This window comes from Setaria italica, chromosome VIII (assembly GCF_000263155.2).
Source record: "Setaria italica strain Yugu1 chromosome VIII, Setaria_italica_v2.0, whole genome shotgun sequence".
Classification (NCBI taxonomy): Eukaryota; Viridiplantae; Streptophyta; class Magnoliopsida; order Poales; family Poaceae; genus Setaria; species Setaria italica.
This window is the reverse complement of record NC_028457.1, coordinates 27,341,718-27,359,150: the sequence shown is the minus strand read 5'-3', so window position 1 is coordinate 27,359,150 and position 17,433 is coordinate 27,341,718. Positions and strand designations below refer to the sequence as shown.

Genomic DNA, 17,433 nt, shown 5'->3' with positions numbered 1-17,433 from the left:
ATTTCACAATATAATTAGAGGGCAAAATGGTCAAGAGGGGTGGCTGGATGACCAACCAGAGTATATCCCAACAGATCAATATGTTGATGTGCCGGAGGGGGACAACAACTATGCAAGTGAGGCAGAATCAAATGGTGGCAGTACTCTAAGAGATCAGATTGCACACCAAATGTGGGCTGCTTATAATAATAATGATTAGTCTAGTTTGATTCCTCTAGTTTGTGTATGTTTTGCTTATGTAATTTTTGAAACTTTCTACTGCAAACATTATTGTAATAAGTGCCTTTTTTAATGCAATTGTTATTTTTGTACTTGAATTTCTATTTTTTGAGGCACCTTGATCTTGCTTATGTTTCTTTGTACCTCATCTTAACATGTTTTGATAAATGCAGTCATAGTAGGAGAAGTTGATAGGGCTGCTTGGAACTCCTTTTGAGAAATGTCTTGTTGAAATATTACTTGAGTACAAAGATAACCCCAAATATAAAGGTCAAAATGGTTAGGTATCGGAGGGCTGGAGGATTATCACTAGCAAGTTGAACGAGAAGTTTCCCATAGCTCATTTCTCAAAGAAGCAGGTGCAGGAGAAGGAGTTCAAAGCTAATTACAAGGCACTAAGAGATGCTAAAAGAGATAGTGGTAATGGTTGGAATGAATCTTTGTGTATGATACTAACGGAACCACAAGTATGGGAGAAGCTAATTGTGGTAAGTCATTTGGAGTCTATATAAAATATGCTAAGAAGCAACTACGTTATTGTTGTTAACTAATTATCCTTTTCTGTTACATTCAATAGAATCACCCAAGAGTAGCGAAGTTTCGCAAAAAGCCATTTCCCCACTTTTACCAATTGGAAGCACTATATGAAGGTGAAGTTCCCTCACTTGCATAACTTAATCTATTGCTTTCAACATCAAATAATTTTGTGGTTCTAATATGAGTTCCAATTGTCTCTTGAAAATAGGAAGTGTTGCTATATGAAATCTAAACTTCACATCAACCATGCAAGTGGATCCTCCTTCTGCTCCTACACCTCCTCCTCCTTTTGCTCCTGTTGTTCCTCCTCCTGCACCTCCTGTTGAAAGAAGTAACTCTAAACAAAGCAGCAGTCACTTGGGTGCGTATCCATTTGCTTCGAGTTTCGATGGCTAAGAGACTTCTAATGCACACAATGAATGCAATGAAGCTCAAGATTCAAGACAGGAAGGAGGTGTAAGTGGGAGAAAGCGTAAGAAAAGTCAAATTGGCTATGCTCTTGAGGGATATGTGGAGTACAAAAAGAGCCAAACCAACAAAACTTTGCAAGCTCTTGAAGAAAGGAAAAGGGGTGAGGAAGAATTTTCAATTGAGAAGTGTGTCAATCAAGTGGATGCTATGGTTGAATTAACCGATGAGGAGAAGTTATATGCTTTGGATGTCTTTGAGTCTAAGACACATAGGAAGATATTCATTATAACCAAGAATCCTAATGTTCGATTAATGTGGCTAAAGCGGAAAATCAGGTATGTCTCTTTGAATATGCTCAGTGTATGGTTCATGAAAAACTTACTTGTCTCATTATGTCTAACCATGTAAAATTTTGCTTTGTGTGAACCTTCTGCTGCTGACATGGCTAAATTATTTCACTTTTTTTGTTAATTGCAGAGCCCTGATGGGAAGCACTATATGATCCGAGAGTCAGTCGCCAAGATCCTAAAGGTACTTGTCTGTTTGAAAATGGCAAATTAGATGCTACCCAGCTAAGCTAGATGGAAGAAAGACTACAAATCTGTGTCAAGGAGGAGCTCAGGAAGCTAAAGAATAACTTCCATATATTTGAATGCTCTGTTTCTACTATGTGTTGTAGTCGTAACTTTGCTGTAACCGTAAATCCACATGTGTTGTTGTTGTTAACAAATATTGCTCGGCTACTGGCCTCAAGCAGTTGCCCAACAAGTACTCCATACTGTAGCTTCTGTTGTGTTGCGAACCGTTGGCTGCATGCAGCCGAATGTTGTTGACAAATATTTGTTGTTGATCGAGTGGTATTTGCATGCAGCCGAATGTTCCAAAATGATGCGTTTCTAATTTGAGGAGGATGTCAGTTCATTCATTCCGAGCAGCCTGTTTCTAATTTCCCTTTATTTTCTTTCTTTGGTGCCAAACAGCCAAGGGGAAGGGGGCAACGGTGGAAAGGGAAATCAAGGGAAATAAATTAACCAGGGAAATCCCCATAGGTGGAAACCAAGGCAGGGTTAATAACCCTTTACTCCCAAACCAGCCCTCAGGTTGCCGATCGAGATGAGATGCTGGTTGGTAACTGTAGTTGCCACGTACTCACCACTAGCCCTGTTAATTGGGTTGGGTTTATTGGTTTTATTGGTTTGGTTTCTATAATGAGCTCATTTGGATTGATTTGTAATGGGTTCGCCTAATAGATGGTTTGGTTTGGGTTAGATTTTACGAACAGATAGTTTGGAGGGTGTTTGGGAGTTTGGTATTGTTTTGGGGTCCAAAAGGCTCTCAACCCGTTAAGAATTCAAAAGCCTGGAGCCTCGCCTCTCAAGAGTCGGACCCTAAAACTAAAACCTCGTGTTTACACCTTAAAATTTTAGAGAAATTGACCGAAATTTGTTGCAGTTGAATTAGCTTGACAGTCCGCTACTTTGTGCAAAGTAGTGCGGTTGGACTTATATATGGGTCCCGCGTCAAGAGTCGGACCCTAAAACTAAAACCTCACGTTCACACCTTAAAATTTTGGAGAAATTGACCGAAACTTGTTGCAGATGAATTAGCTTGACAGTCCGCTACTTTATGTAGAGTAGTGCGGCTGGACTTATATGTGGGCCCCGCGTCAAAGAGTCGGACCCTAAAACTAAAACCTCGCGTTCACACCTTCAAATTTTAGAGAAATTGATCAAAACTTGTTGCAGATGAATTAGTTTGACAGTCCGCTACTTTGCGCAAAATAGTGTGGCTAGATTTACATGTGGACCCTGCGTCAAGAGTCGCATACAAACTCAAACAAAAGAACTACCTAATGAGTTTTTATTGGTACCTAATGGGTTCTTATTAGGTTGTAACCATATTTGACAAGCAGTTTGTATAACTTATGCAATGGAAAGTTTGGGGTGGTGTGGTGTGTGATGGTGGAGGTTTGGTTTGAGATGGGTTATATTTATTTTCTTGTGAGAATGGATGGTGGGGTTATAACAACCCAATTGAGTCACCACCCCTCTGTCGGTACTCTCTCAGTAGTGCGTGCATGGATGTTACATGCACTTGCGACTTGTGGTTTCCAATTTGCCAAGTAGTTTGGTTTTGGACACACGATAGCCATAGTTTTTTTTTTCAAGTATACTTCACTAGCTCTCATCTCATGTGTTGTCAGTTGTCGTCACTGTATGCTTCCCACCAACATTTGCAACTTGTTCGCCAAAACAAAGTTAATGTAAGTGTACGCCAATAATGCTTCAACTCTCAGCCACGGTTCGTACATCGGTTGGTGAAACGACGCTGCTGCTTCTTTTTTTTTTATGCACTAGAGTCTGTTTTTTTTTAATTTTCTTTAATTGTGGAACACTCGGTAGTTGAATAGTGGCGTAGACCTGAAATTCAAATTGTGGAACTGAACAAGTGAGGTGAAGATCCGATTTTTTGGTCCCTTGCTTAGGTGGTACAAGTGCGTTGGCCAAACAAAGTGACGATCACGCACATTACCTCTTCTCTTTCTTTTCTGTGACGACAAGAGAGACTCTATTCATTACTCAGAAACAAAGTTATATTTCCAAACAATGATTTGTAGCCTGCAAACAACAAGCCACCTAGTGTCTAGTTTGCTTCGTCAGTTGTGCAAGCTCATGGCCCCCATTGATGCTAGCTCTCTTTGTGTCATTGTGTGGATACCTCCATTATTCCCAGTAGCCTTTGACCAGCATCTAGGGCCTCCTTCGCGATGAGGAAAACCATAACTTCTATTCCTCCATTTCGAAGTATATGATGTTTAAAGTTAGGTAGTTAGTTTCCCCCCAAATGCCACGTGTTAAAGAACGGACGAAGCACTTTGGAGGATTAATTTGAGTTGATTTTAATTTCTTATAAAGGTTCAAAAAAAAAGAAAGTGGATTATTTTTTTGAGGGCAAAGAAAGTGGATTATTCATTACTGTTAAAAATACTTGGCTATTGTTGTCCTGGAGTAGCAATTAAACTAGTCATTCGTTGCAACTATATATAATGAAGGCCGGCGCCGTTCCCTCGATTCCATTCACGTCTATGTCGTATTACCTGGAAATCCTATCTACAACGGAGTATCTCACTTTGCAAACTAGATTATGTATTTAGCCATTTAGTAAAGAATTCAAGCTGGTTCAGAAATAGACCTGTTAATTGGTTGGGTTTATTGGTTTTATTGGTTTGGTTTCTATAATGAGCTCATTTGGATTGATTTGTAATGGGTTCGCCAAATAGATGGTTTGGTTTGGATTAGGTTTTACGAACAGATAGTTTGGAGGGTGTTTGGGAGTTTGGTATTGTTTTGGGGTCCAAAAGGCTCTCAACCCGTTAAGAATTCAAAAGCCTGGAGCCTCGCCTCTCAAGAGTCGGACCCTAAAACTAAAACCTCGTGTTTACACCTTAAAATTTTAGAGAAATTGACCGAAATTTGTTACAGTTGAATTAGCCTGACAGTCCGCTACTTTGTGCAAAGTAGTACGGTTGGACTTATATATGGGTCCCGCGTCAAGAGTCGGACCCTAAAACTAAAACCTCGCGTTCACACCTTAAAATTTTGGAGAAATTGACCAAAACTTGTTGCAGATGAATTAGCTTGACAGTCCGCTACTTTATGCAAAGTAGTACGGCTGGACTTATATGTGAGCCCCGCGTCAAAAAGTCGGACCCTAAAATAGTGTGGCTAGATTTACATGTGGACCCTGCGTCAAGAGTCGCATACAAACTCAAACAAAAGAACTACCTAATGAGTTTTTATTGGTACCTAATGGGTTCTTATTGGGTTGTAACCATATTTGACAAGCAGTTTGTACAACTTATGCAATGAAAAGTTTGGGGTGGTGTGGTGTGTGATGGTGGAGGTTTGGTTTGGGGTGAGTTATATTTATTTTTCTTGTGAGAATGGATTGGTGGGGTTATAACTTGGGTTACAACTCAATTAGCAGGACTATTCAGAAACAAGATACTACTGACAAGAATTTGTCTTGTCTGCTCGAATATACTGACTGGTTTCATCAGTTGGTGATTGCAGGCTAGCTGCACCGACGATCGGGTCGGTTTGGTCAATCCCTAGTGAGCTGTTTCATATGGACGGTTTGCTTAAAAATAAATCGTAAAATCTTAATATAAAATATAAACTTAATAAAATCACTGGTTCCATTGATTAAAGTTGTAAAATTAATAAAAATCCAGCTTGACGGGCGAGGCGTGATCTTTTATCTCTTTTTTCTTCCCACTCTTCTCCCAAGTACATGGCTCCATATTTTCTGTTCTACTCTTTATCCCAAATTGTAGTGTGTTTTAATTTTTCTAGATTCATAGCTTTCCTATATATCTAGACATAACTTATATCTAAGTGAATAGCAGAATCTATGAATCTAAAAACACTAAAATGATACTCCCTCCGTTCCAAATTATAGGTCATTTTAATTTTTTAGTGCATAGTTTTTGTTATGCACTTAGATATAGTATATGTCTAGATACATAATAATATCTATGAATCTAAAAAAGTCAAAATGATTTGGAATGGAGTGAGTATATAATTTGGAACGGAGGGAATACTTATCTGATCTCCATGCCGTGATTTGCCGTCAATATCCCTTGCCGTTGGTGGGTCGCGTCGCCCTTACGTGCATGGCTATGTGTGGTCACCGGCTGCCTCACCGGAGCGGCCCATTGGCCAAGTGGACGATGACTCCGTGCAGGTGATTCGCGCGCACGGAGATTTAGTTTAAAGAGACTGGTTCTACTTGCAGCGACGATCAGTCTGTGCGTGCCTACTCCCAGGCATATTCGAACGCGGTCTCGGTTCTGGTAAACGACAAAGGCTGTGTCGATCGGTAGATGGATAGATGTCCTTGTTTTATTAGTACGTGATGATGCATGTAACCTAATTCCTTCATTTTAAATTGTATCGGGATGGAAAATAATATTTATGAATTTAAAAAAAACTAAAACGACCTACAATTTAGAATGGAGGGAGTAAAAATGTTTGCATACCAACTCTTTTCAACTCCAACAAAGTGGATTGTCAAGTCCAGTAAAAAGGGCTTAATAACTATTGATATTTGATCTTTTATTTTTCTGTACCATGGCGATGCGTGTAGTAGGAACAAATTAAATAGGCTATGTCTATGCGAATCTCATGAGGAGCATGCTGCCGTGCTGCAAGTCTCTCTCTCTCCCGCTATTAAAAAAGGTTCTGTTAGGCATGCTGTGTTGTCCGAGCTAGAGGAGCACTAACTACTCTGTTATCCACAAGAAATTAAACTAGTGATCTATTGCAACTTGGCAATCTGTATAGTATATATATGTAATGTATGCCGGCGCCGTGTCTGCCTGGAGCCCTGGATTCCATGGAATCTCACCTGGAACTCGAGTATCTCACTTAGCTAACTTGATTATTTGATTTCCAAACTAATCAGGCTGGTTCGAAACAAATAAAACACTACAGGCAACAAATTTGGCTTGCATTGTTTTCTCAAAACCATCAAAATAAAGCAGGACGGCTTCTGATGGTTCGTGAATGCAGCCTGGAAGCAAAAGTAACCGTGGCTACACCGCAACGGCCGGCATGTAATTAAGAGCTAGTTTCTCTCATCTATAATGGTCAAATTTGATACACTCGATCACTAACAATCTCTTGCAATGTTTCAGCAAGCTTCCAAATCAGAAGGCAGATGGTGTGGTCTAGTTTGATCGCAAGAACGTACCGACAAACCAGAAAGCATGGGAGTATCGGACATGGGGCACAGATCGACCGTTCCATGTTTCCTTGTCAGTTTCTGAGAACCCACGTACGGCCACGTCTCAATTATTCGCATCATCTAGCTCGATCCGTACGATTTGCTTTTGTGCCGGCTGATTATTAAGCATATATAACTTATTTCATCAGCTCTGTCCCTTTCATCTAATCTGATCATGTGTGCATGCGGGCTGTGATGGAATCATATATAGAACCGGTCGGCAAACCAGCGTGGTGTTTGGTTTGAGAGCGGGATGGTGATGGATCATCTGATGATATCCTCCCTTTGAATGTAGCTAGCGCAATTGTTTGGTTCGAGGGATATGGCGTGGGCTGATCCAACACTATGCCATGCCCTCATACGCATATGGGTCCGGTATTGCAGTATATGATCGCCGCACCATTAATATTTGTAGATGATGAAGAAAAAGATGATCATGCGTGCTGACCGACCCATGTAAAAAATGGAGATGGGTAACTAAGCCCAGACATATCAAAAAGTGCACACAAAAGGCGTTTGGAGACTACATCCCCAGTTCTCTTGACGTTTAAGAAATTAATTAAGGTCATGCATGAAGAGGACTGGACACGCATGACCAATACCCCATGACCGATCTGGAAAGGAATTGATCACCTCACCATGGTTGAGACGTAGCTTGGAATGGATGTAGAGTTCTTCTGAATATTGTCCTGGAAGAACTTCCTTACCTTATCCAAGTTCTCTCCCCAAGAAGATTTCTGGAAATGTCAAACAGTACTGTCATCTCGACAAATGGGCCCCTATTGGTTTGTTGCACCTACCCCCTTGTAGGAGACTCATTCATCAGTGAAATTTCACAGAAATTATGTAAAACACACTTTTCATGAACAGTACTGGTTAGGAAAATCAAAAGCCGGCATGAGTAATTTTCTCAACGATTGATCGTCATGCAATCGCCATGCGTTTCCACTGTTTTTCTCGATAATAAGCGTTTTTACCTGTGTTGTAATGCTGAATATATGATTCACAACTATAACTGTTGATATATGTCAATTGTTGTTATATGTTGTGATTCAATTTGCAATACAAGTGTCACATGCGTCAGTACGGTTCATGAGAGGTATGACCACTTGCGCTGACGAAATGCATAATTAAAGAGACTAATACACTTTAGCTACTATATATCCTGCTCATGTCATCAAATTAATGCCATTTCGCACGGATCCGTGAAGCTTTCAGAAATCATTTGTGGTTAGTTCCCTAATAAGTGGCTCGAGTCGACCTACCCACCCGATTGCTTACATCTACATTACCTCACCATTGCACAACTTTTTACTTTTGTAAACTATACATCTAACAGTGGTTGCAAGATCCTTCATTATCAAATATTATTAATATCCCGCAGGCATTCCTCGACAACTATCTGCAATAAAGAGGGGCATCTTTTTTTTTTCTGAAAATCATGCGTAACAGACATCATACCAAACAAAATCACACAAAAAGCGTCCTCATGCCCCCAAATAGAGCGATCGATTGGCCTTCCCATCACATTACATCCAATGTCCCTATCTAGCTAGTGGCCTAGGTACTGCACTTCACCAACAAAATGCATGGTTCTAGGCTTCAAGCTAGCTATATACCTATTTCAGGTTGGATGCACGCATGCTAGCATTTTACTACGACTGCTTGCTCCGATTTGTAAGCAATTTACATAATGTAAGATCCTGATAATACTTTAGAAAAGGGCTTTTTGGATACAAATCAAAAGGGTTTGGTACAAATTCGAACAGAATGTCCGACAGTACCCCTCTTTCCAAGCAGGTCCATCATATCGTGAGCAAGGACGATGCACCAGGAGCACGTTGTGGGCACACATGTCATTTTTTCTAAACAAGTTAGATACAATGAGACTGTGGGGAGATATATTTCAATACTTGCTAATTTGCTTTATTCATGCACCAATACCCTCTCTGTATAGAGAAGGACTCGCTAACAAATCGTACCTAACTGAGCGAAAAAGGATACATATGAAGGATCTTAGAACATTCTTCAACAAGTAGCTAGTAATCGAGTGACAAGGTGTGAGAGCCAATGGTGTGTGTGCTGCTGGTGCCAAGCACGGTGATCGGTGAAGCTTTGCGGTGAATTTTGTCCAGGATATCTGTGTCCTTTCCAAGGTGTGAAGCTTTTGGAAGTTCAATCACTAGATCAGCGATATAGTTAATTACTAAGTGCGGAGAAAATTTGCATGTGCAAACCATGAGGTCACAAGTTAATCACCACATCTGCTAAATTAAAGAAAGTTCCTGGTCATGTCATCCACAAGCTTAGTTCCTACTTGAATTAAAACATCAAGTACCGAGTACTGGTCCTTAGCTTGACAAAAGAAAATAAGAGTATCGAGTACTATTGCAACATGTTGTTGTACGAACAGGCTGGATATATACGCTAGACCGGTTTGGTTGAATCTGCATGTTGTACTGAACTTGTCCTCTTGTGCAATTTCCTGATCAAGTTTTTAATAAAGCGATGTCTTTTGAGACACAAGGGCAGATAGAAAAAAAATCTATGATGGGCTCCGTAATTAATCGGTATTGACTGTTCATCCAATAACTGTTCACATACTAAGAAGGGTCTTCTAGACAAGTTCAGTTTACATTAGCTCCTGACCCCAAACTAACACTTTGAGGCTTTGTTTTTAAAAACCCGCCTCTACATTAGCTCATGGAAATTTTAATGAATTTGCAGGAAAAAAATTTAAGCAGGATTAAGAAAACTACTAGCTAGAACCATAGAGGTGTTTTGTGGTCCTAATTAAGTAAGGAACCCATCCAAAATTTTCAACCAATTTAAAAATAGTTTTAACATGATCAATAAAACTAGGCATTGATGGAGGATATTTGGTTTGTGCTCCTAAGGATCACGTTATGTTTTATAATTAGTAAGAAAATAGTTTTAATAGGATCACAAAAACTAGGAGGGATGTATGTTTTTATTACTGTTGTAAAAAGAAGCACTCCGATCCCTCCGCTTTTAAATAACCGAAGTTTGGGAAAAGCTAATTAGTTTTCATATGAACTAATTATCTTCTAATAAATAAACGTGATGTATTTTAAGACGGACAGATCGAGTGGTTTTTTGGGGGACGAAAGAAACTATGAACAGTAGAGGATGTTTGGTTAGCCATGGCACAGACTAGATTCTAATTATAACATGGGAGGTATCAAAATTTTGATATCGGAGTGAGGAACCATTTTTGCGTACCTAGGTGCTAAACTTCAAGCCCGAGGGTATCTTTTGATGGACTGTAAAAATATCGATCAATTAACACCATCACAGAAATTTTTTACTTGGACTTATATCCATCGGAAAAAAGTTCACTTGCTATTGAGTTTGCATAATTCCTGGTTGGAAAATGGGAAGTGGCGCCTGGTAATTATAGTACCAAAGAAGAAAAAAATTGCTAACCAAAGTTGAGATGACATAGTGTTGGCGCTAGAAATCAGCTGATCGAATTCCCAGCGTCGGACACACGACCCGGGAGAATCTGCTTAACTCCTGTTCGGGTGATCACCCTGGTGCGGTTCGCGCGGCGTGCCAGCCAATCTGACCTGTTGATTGGCAAGGAAAGAAACGTGTTAGATCCCAGAGGTTGCGATCGGCTAAGGTTCCGATCTCGAGATAGCTTATCAGCGAATCGGCCGATTTGCTGTAATAAAGAAATCGGCTATAATGCAGCCGATTACCGAGCAACGTTAATAAAGAAGACTGCTGGAGTAATCTAAACAATGCTATAGTAACAACACTAGGAACAGATCTAATCGGCTATGCGTAAAACGAATAGATTAAATAACGAAGTAAAGGAAAGCCGAAGGTTCCAATTCCTAGCTGGATAACTGGTGATAAAACTAGAACAACAGGTAAAACCTAGAATTCTAGTGAATATTATTAACTGGTGAATAAATCTAAACGAAACGACAGCGATACGCCCGAAGTTAAAGCTTAGAAACTATTCGATAAGCGGAACTTACAAGATCGGCCGGAGGTCAAGTTGATGCAGCCCCGCCAACCTGTACGAACTCGTGAGAAAGAAGAAAAATATTGGCGAAGTCGCCGGCTTAAAAGTAAGTACGAGGAAATAGTAGTTTGTTGTATTGATTTGATGATGATTACAGATCTACAAAGGTGGCTACTTATAGCCTGTTACAAACGACTCCTTAACCGACTAGAACTCTATCTGTAATTTTAAACGAAAACGAATATTTACAAGTACGATTCGTACTGGAGTTGATCATCATGCTCTCATGGGCTGACTCCTTTTTTTATCTTCATGACCCGCTTTAAGCCCATACTGGCCCAATTGCTCCAGCCTCCTAATCGGCCGATTTTCACCCACTCTATCGGCAAGGGACAGCCGATTACGGCCCACATGTCGGGGGCTCTGACTACGCCGACCCTTGGACCTAAGGTCGGGCGAGGCGGAGATCCTCCTTCGGAGGGTCGGGCGCATCCGACCCCAGGACTCAGGGGTCGGGCGAGGCGGAGTTGAACCCTTAAAGGGTAATCGGCCGATCCCTAACTGTAGCACCAATCGGCCGATTTCCAACCGTGACCTCTGTGTCTTGCCGCATCTCCTGATTTCTTCCTTTCCTGACACCGATTTCATACGTGTCAAAATCTGGCGTCAACACATGCCCCCCAGTTTCGGAGTAAAACATAGTCTTTACTTCGAAATTCTTTTCAACTTCCCTTCCGAAACAAACGCATTGAAAACATCCTTCCATTTCGCAGTCTCACTTTCTGATGACGAGGAAGTTGCTTCCCGTCAGGTCAGTTTGAGCTCCGTTCCTGACGACGTCCGTGCCAAGCTTGAAAGCATACGATCCCTTCTTCAAGAGGACATCGGCTGATTGGTAGAAGATGCCTTGCCGATTCGGCAGCTCTTTGGTGATGTCAGCGGGCGAGTACCAGAAGAGGCAGAAGAAGCCTTGGCGTCGGCCGCGTATATTGAGTCAATGCGGATTCCGGTCTTCAGGGCTCTGCGTCACATGGCCGATCACGCCAAACTGACCAAGACTCGTGAAGAAGAAGATTTGTACAAGCGTCAGGCTCAAGAGGTGCATCAACGGATTCATTTTCTGGAGGACTCTCACCCTGGAATCATCGGCACGATAGACTGCCTCAAACGCCGAAGAGCAGAACTTGCCAAGGAGATGGAGCAAGTGACAAAGGAACTAGCCGCCGAAGAGAAGAGGCTTCAGGAACTTCCCTCCGTCATCGCTGATTTGAAGCGGGAGAGGCAGCATCTGGCTCATGAAGCCCTTAGACTCCACCACCACATGTCAGAAGTCCCGGGATCGACAGAGGATGACCAACAGGTCCTGGACTCGGCCGATCAGATCCGGCGTCGAGCGATTGCGGCTATCAACGCCCTTCTGGGCGACCTGTAAAAGTACTGGTAGCTTTGTACGAACATTAATGCCTCCTTTGACCGTCCTTCGCGGTGCTCTCTCATTTATTACCCTTTTTACTTCTGATGGGACACGTCTTACCAAACATCCACGCTTTCTCCACTTATAAATACAGGCCTTGGTTTCACTTTTGAGAGCACCCGTTTAACTTGATCCTCTCTTCCCCTGACTTGTTTCCGTCGGCGCGCTCTGCAGTCATGTCTTCTTCTTCATCTTCTTTTTCCTCTGTTAACCAGGTAAGAGACCTGCCTCCGCCTTTCTCTCAGTTTGATTCCTCGGAAAAATCTCATCTTCGGCGGTTATATATTGTCTCTTTTCCTAGCCGCGGCGCCTTAGCCCCGAACTCGAACGAGCCATCGGGCTCGTGTACTCTGATGAACCATTGTCACAAGAAGACAAGGATCTAATTAGGGCTCATCGTGAAGAACTCAAGGAACACGTCCCTGCTGATGTTCAAAGGATCTGGGACTTCCTCGATGGTAACGACCATAGGCGACCTTGAGCCAACAGGAGCCACCCGCTTCCTCGTCAAGTTGCTCTTGAAGATGCAGTAGTAGGGACATCACGCCCGGCAGTGAACCGGAGTCATCCTCTTCCCCGTCAAGTTGAAGCGGAAGCCGCGATGAAAGACATAGAAGAATGGCACATCCGTCTTCTGATAGAACTAGGCCGGGTTGAGAGAGAACTTAAGAAGAAGCGTGGTTAATTATTTTTTGTTCTAAGGGCGACTTGTACTGCATTGGCCGTGTGACCCATCGTCCGTACCGAAAGATAAATCGGCCGATTTGGACGATTATATTTTCCCTTTATGCGATTTTCTCTTGTATCGGCTGTATGTTTGTTTACCATATTCTGCGGTCGATCCTCACGCTCCGACCCATATACTAGGGTAATACCTTTTCAAGTATCTACCATTCAAAGCCCTAGTAAATTCTTCTCCTTCGATTGTTTCTAGAATGTAAGCGTTTCCCGGAGCACACCGGCCGATTCTATACGGCCCTTCCCACGTGGGAGACCATTTACCGAATTTAGGATCCTTTGACCCAATCGGCAGCACTAACTTCCATACCAGGTCCCCCGGAGAGAACTACTTGACCTTGACCTTCTTGTCATACCATCTGGCCACTTTCTTCTTGTTTTCTTCAATACTGATCAAAGCTCTCAATCGTTGGCTTGCCAAGTCATCAAGTTCCCTTTTCATGAGTGAGGAGTAATCATCGGCCGTCAACTGATCTTGGAGCGAAGTGCGTCTCGATCATGTCCTCAATTCCCATGGTAGTACTACCTCGTGACCGTACACCAACTGATAAGGGGACATCTTGGTGGCCCCGTGGCAAGCCATCCTATATGCCCATAGGGCCTCGGTCAAACATAAATGCCATTTTTTCGGCTGTTCTTCTATCTTCCTCTTGATTAACTTAATTATCCCTTTGTTGGAAGATTCGGCCTGACCATTAGCTTGGGCATAGTACGGAGAGTAGTTTAGCAATTTGATTCCCATATCGGCCGTGAACTCTTCGAATTCTCCTGATGTAAACATCGTTCCTTGATCGGTCGTGATAGTCTGGGGAATGCCGAAACGGTAGACGATATGGTCCCTTACAAAGTCAACCATGGCGGCCGATGTTACGGCTCTTAGCGGAATCGCCTCCACCCATTTGGTGAAATAATCTGTGGCTACTAGAATGAATTTATACCCTTTGCTTGACGGAGGATAAACTTGTCCGATGAGGTCTATTCCCCAACCTCTGAACGGCCACGGTTTGATAATAGGATTCATAGCCGATGCGGGCGCACGATGAACATTCCCGTATTTCTGACAATCTTGGCATCCTTTATAATATTTGAAGCAGTTTTCGAGGATTGTCGGCGAGTAGTACCCATTATTCCTAATCATCCATTTCATCTTATGTGCCGATTGGTGGGCTCCACACACCCCTTCGTGTATTTCTCCCATCAGAGTCTTCGCTTTGTCTGTTCCTAGGCATTTGAGCAGAACACCATCAATCGTCCGGTAGAACAGGTCGTCTTCTAGTAGCACATATTTTGTGGCCTGAAATCGTATCCGCCGATCCACTTTTTTAGATGGATCTTTCAGGTAATCGGCGATCTCTTTTCGCCAGTCATCGGCCGCGAGCTCTAGAGCCATAGCGCCTTGAATCGGCCGATATCCGGATGCATGTTGGGCGAGCCTGTTGGCATCCTCGTTATGATTCCTAGGGATGTGCTCAATAACCGCGGACTTGAACTCTTTCAGAAGTTGCAGGCAATCCTCATAATAAATCCTTAATACATCATCCTTGCATTCAGACCTTCCTGTTAATTGGTCCACGATAAGCATGGAATCCCCAAAAATCTCGATGACATCGGCTTTGATTTCCCTCAATAATTGTAGCCCCTTCAACACAGCTTGGTACTCTGCTTGGTTGTTAGTGGCGGATGCTTCTATCGGCAGAGAGAAATCATAGCTTGCCCCCCGAGGCGATATGAGGACGATGCCGATTCCTGATCCGGCCCCACATGACGAACCGTCAAAGTATAAGGTCCATGGCACTGGTTCCATGAAGGTAGTTTCTGGTCCGCAGTGTTGGGCGACAAAATCGGTCATAACCTGACCCTTGACGGCTTTTGCCGATTCATGTCGTAGATTGAATTCTGATAAGGCCAAAATCCATTTTCCGATTCGTCCTTTCAAGATCGGCAGTGATAGCATGTATTTTACCACGTCGTCTTTGCATACGACTACACATTCCGCCGATAACAAATAGTGCCTGAGTTTGGTGCATGAGAAGTAAAGGCATAGGCATAGCCGCTCTACTGGGGGATACCTTGTTTCGGCGTCCAGAAGTCTTCTACTGACATAATATATTACCCATTCCTTTCCCTCGAACTCCTAGACCAGAGCCGACCCGATAGCTCGTTCATCGGCTGATAAATATAGTTTAAATGGTTTACCAGTTTGAGGTGGGACCAATACTGGTGGTGAGACCAAGTACTGCTTGATATCTTCTAGTGCCTTGCGTTGCTCTTCTCCCCATACGAACTCTTGGTCGGGCTTCAACTTTAACAATGGTGTGAAGGCTTGGATATGCCCGGACAGATTAGATATGAATCTTCTGATGAAATTCACCTTGCCGATTAGGGACTGCAACTCAGTCTTATTTTGCAGGGCCACGACTTTATTAATAGCCGCTATGGTCTTCCGGTTGATTTCTATCCCCCGCTCGTGAACCATGAATCCTAAGAATTGTCTGGCGGATACGCCGAAGGCACACTTATTCGGGTTCATCTTCATCCCATGTTTCTTCGTGCATTCCAGTACCTGCCGCAAATCAGTTAGATGCTCCTGGTGTCCTTTTGATTTGACTACGACATCGTCGATGTAAATTTCCACCAGTATGCTGATAAGTTTGTGAAATATGTAATTCATGGCTCGCTGATACGTAGCGCCGGCATTTTTCCAAACCGAAAGTCATTACCACCCACTCGAATAAACCAAGGTGACCCGGGCATCTGAAGGCCGTCTTGGATATGTCTTCTTCGGCCATTAGTATCTGATTATATCCAGCGTTTCCATCCATGAAACTAATAACTTTGTGTCCCACGGCGGCATCTACCAGCACATCGGCCGTCGGCATTGGGTATCCGTCCATCGGCGTGGCCTGATTGAGATTCCTAAAATCGACGCACACGCGGAGCTTTCCGTTCTTCTTGTATATAGGTACAATGTTGGAGATCCATTCGGCGTAACGGCATTGCCGAGTAAATTTTTCTTCGATTAGCCTCGTTATTTCGGCCTTTATATCAGGTAGAATTTTTGGATTACACCGCCGCGCAGGTTGCTGATATGGCCGATATCCCGACTTTATGGGTAACCGATGTTCGACAATAGATCGGTCTAATCCGGGCATCTCATGGTATTCCCAAGCAAAGCAATCCTTAAACTCTCTTAATAAATTTGTCAATTTACATTTGTATTTCGGATCCAAATTTGCACTAATATACGTCGGCCTTGGCTTGGTGCCATCACCTAAATCTATCATTTCTAATGAATCGGCCGACGTGAACCCGTGTCCCAGCTTTCCATCTTCCCGGGCGAACTGATCCATTTAGTCTGAATCTTCTGAGCTGACTGCTCGGATCGGCTGTAGGCCAAAATCGGACACCTTCAGGAAATCAGTGTCCCATATTCTCCCGGATATGCACTTGACATTCTCGTAGCTCCATTGCTGCGTATCGGCCACCGCGACGCTGTATGCGGAATCGGCGGTGACCACCTCAATGTTGTCGCCGACCCATTGTACGAGGCATTGGTGCATCGTAGATGGGATGCAGCAATTTGCATGTATCCAGTCTCGGCCGAATAGCATGTTGTAGGACCCTTTGCCATTAATAATAAAGAAAGTAGTAGGGAGGGTCTTACTGCCGATGGTGAGGTCGACGCAGAGTGCGCCGCGGGTGGGGGACACGTTGCCTTCGAAGTCCTTGAGCATCATATCTGTCCTGGTCAGGTCGTCATCAGTCTTCCCTAGCTTTCGGAACATGGCGTATGGCATGATGTTAACCGCAGCTCCTCCGTCTACTAGTAATCTGGTGATGGGTCGGCCGTTGACATGCCCCTTAAGGAACAATGCCTTCAGGTGTTGTCGTTTGTCATCTTCGGGCTTCTCGAACGTGGCTGTCATTGGCTCCAAAGCCAATTGTGCCATCTGCTCTTCTATTGCTGACATGTTCTGTCGGTCGGCAGGAGTCATGAATTCCATCGGCAGTATGAAAACCATGCTGATGTCGGCTGCCGATTCATCGTCCCCCCTGTCGTTTCTTTTGGGGCGCCAGACCTGAGACCTGCCGTTTCTCTCATCCGCCGTATGTCGTTGCTCTTCTTCCTGTTGTTCCCACTGGCGGAGGTGTTGGATTCTTCATTTTTGAGACTTGGTCAATCCATCAGGGCACCACCTGGGGTTCATTGGTTTGGTCTGTGGCCTGGCGCATTCCCATTCTGGTTCGCGTCCTAAGGGGTTCTCGTCTG

At 43.2% G+C, this 17,433-nt stretch overlaps 1 pseudogene; it reads left to right on the top strand.

Annotated features, from left to right (window-relative positions):
- Positions 1-17,433, top strand: part of LOC111258332 — a 63,999-nt pseudogene that overhangs the window by 1,087 nt on the left and 45,479 nt on the right.